The sequence below is a fragment of the Solanum tuberosum genome, unplaced genomic scaffold, assembly GCF_000226075.1.
Source record: "Solanum tuberosum cultivar DM 1-3 516 R44 unplaced genomic scaffold, SolTub_3.0 scf00116, whole genome shotgun sequence".
Classification (NCBI taxonomy): domain Eukaryota; kingdom Viridiplantae; phylum Streptophyta; class Magnoliopsida; order Solanales; family Solanaceae; genus Solanum; species Solanum tuberosum.
This window is the reverse complement of record NW_006239040.1, coordinates 1,606,980-1,609,721: the sequence shown is the minus strand read 5'-3', so window position 1 is coordinate 1,609,721 and position 2,742 is coordinate 1,606,980.

The following is a 2,742-nucleotide window of genomic DNA, read 5'->3' as shown; positions in this document are numbered from 1 at the left end:
AAGTTTATATTTGTGAAAATTGATGTAGAAGAGTACTCAAAACTACAGAAGTGGCTAATAATTTTGTGGTGATTCATCTTTCTAGTCATAAAACATCCTTAAAATTTTCTCTTACTCAGTGGTCATAGTTGTGGATTAGTTGTTGTAACTGTCATGTGGATCCTCATGTTTAAAGCTAAAAATGAATTGTGGAATTTTTTGAAGCCATCATTCTGCACAAAAATAAAAGGTGAAAGAAGAGAGCTTTGAGATGAACAATAACATGAAAGTCAAATATATTTTTAAGAACAAGCTAAAAGAAAGACATATCTGCATTTGAAGTTCGATTTTTTTTTGTGTTTAAGCAGTTGCTGTAGCAGTGGACTGTTATGTTGTATGAGTAAGACGGGCAGATGTCAAATTCCGACATGTTCATTCACTTCGACTTAAAGGCGTGTTCATCCTTGTAATGAAAATTGAACATGAATGCTCAAGTGCCTGGACCTCCAGGAGGTGTCAACTTCGTAATATTTAACTTGTTTCTTGCATGATTTTATACATCAAAGAATGATCTAAAAAAGCAAAACAGAAAATTGTGACCCTTTTATACAATTAGTCTCTCAGTCTTCTTTGCTTAGTTTAGTCACTACACCTTTATCTTGAGTTGAGGGTCTATGTAAACAGCACAAGAGACAACTAATCGGAATTTTTTCTGCAGGTGGTGTTTTACTCAAAAATATAAAGAAAAAGAAAAATAACTAAGTTTCGAAAAATCGATCAAACTTATGGTTTAAGAGAAATCGAATTTCCAAAAGAGCAGAGCCGCTACTTAATTTTTTTAGTAAAGGTCAAGAAAAAACTTAAGGTTTTCAAAAGACCTAAACAAATAAGATCAATTGAAAATAACAGGGTTCGAAGTTCAATGTACATTCCGAGAAGGTGTTAGGCCCTCGGAATGCCCGCTAACTTGCGATTGACCGGCGATTTGACTCAAAATGATTTCAACTAATTATGAGAAAAATGATTTGACATGAAAATAATTTACAACATTTGACTAACTTTGAGAAAATAGTTAAAAAGAACAATTTTTAATTTTTTTAAGAAAATTGAACCTTGATTGAAATATTCAAATTGATTTGCAAGCGATTAGAATTTTGGCAAATTTAGGTTAATTAGAATTTTATTTGAATCTCTTAAAAAAAATTTAGACCCATTTAGTCAATTAAAGCATGGAAACTATTTTTACTTAATCGAAGATTAAGTAAAAGTTTTCAATAAAAAGTACAAGAGTTGATAAAAATGAAATTTTATTAAAGTATAGTAACATAAAGAATATGGTTCATCTTTTGGGGATTTAATTAAGTTAATTAACAAATCACATAAAAAGGGTTGGAGAGTTAATACGAACAAATAAATAATGGTAATAATAAGAGAATGCCCAAATTTGGGCCCAATCTATTGGACTTTAAGCCCATTTTCGCTCAAAAGACCTGTGTATACGAAAAGTGTATATTGATGTATATAAGCCATATATTGATCCATTTTCGTGTATATCGGACTGTATGCCGAGTGTATACAGTCCATTTTGACCCCTGCAACCTGCATTTCATTTTTTATGCCCTGTATATCATGTGTACAATTGTTGTATAGCAGTGTATACTGCTGTATACAGCAGGTATACAGCTCTTTTTTGAGTTTTTGGAGGCTTGCATTAGCTTCCCTTCACCCTCGAACACCAAAGGCTGACTCGATACTCGAAAATGCGGGGATGGAGTCCGAAGTGGACTCGAATTGATGTCACATGCGAATCAAATGACAAAGGATTAACATAAGTAAAGCTCAAAATAAATAAAAAATAAGTTGAAGCAATATGATATTCTAAAATAACAAATCAAAAGAAAATGATCTACAGAAGACAAATCAAGAAATAAAGACTAAAGATATCCTTAACACAAAGACTAGTGACATGCCAGACAATTGAATTAGATCTTTAATGGCGTCAAAATTAATAACAAGCAATTAGCACACAACCCAACTATTTCTAAGAACAAAAGAATTAGCGTATTCCAAACCCGCATAGTAAGTGGTAACTAGATCAGAGAGAGTAAAACTTAAACTTCATGTCCGGTCTAAGAAGTAATGCAAATTTTGAGAAGAATCTCTATTACAATTAGCTCTCGAAACTGATGTGAACTAAACAACAACAACCCATATAATCACATAATCGATGCTCAAAAGTCGAACAGTAACTAATCTTTTATGTTGAAATCGGTTTTTGACTTCATTCGGTAAGCAAGACGCAAGGGCAAAGAAAGGCAAATCAGGGAAAGAAAACAAAACCGAGCAAGGAAGGAATTCAGCCAAAAGGAAGGAATTCGAATCAAGTTGTAAGTCACAAAAACCAAGTAGTCAGACACCTACAGATAGAGATATCAATGGCCAAAGTAAACACATTAAAACTCTACACTAGACTGAAGCAGTGAAAACACCTAAACACCTTAGAGGCGAGGCCGCCAAATAAAGGTCATACTTCGAAATATGAGAAGATAGGAATAAAACCATTTCTCATGGAGCATTTAACTTAGCGAATAACAGCGAAACCAGTATTTAGAAAATGTTACCATCATACACCGTAAAAAAAAACGAACATAAAATGAGAACCAATCCTCTGGAAATCGAACATTTTGCGCAGTACAGGAACATAACAAAGGCAGAATGAGAGAACAAGTAAATCATTTGCAAAGGGGAAGCTAAACAACACAC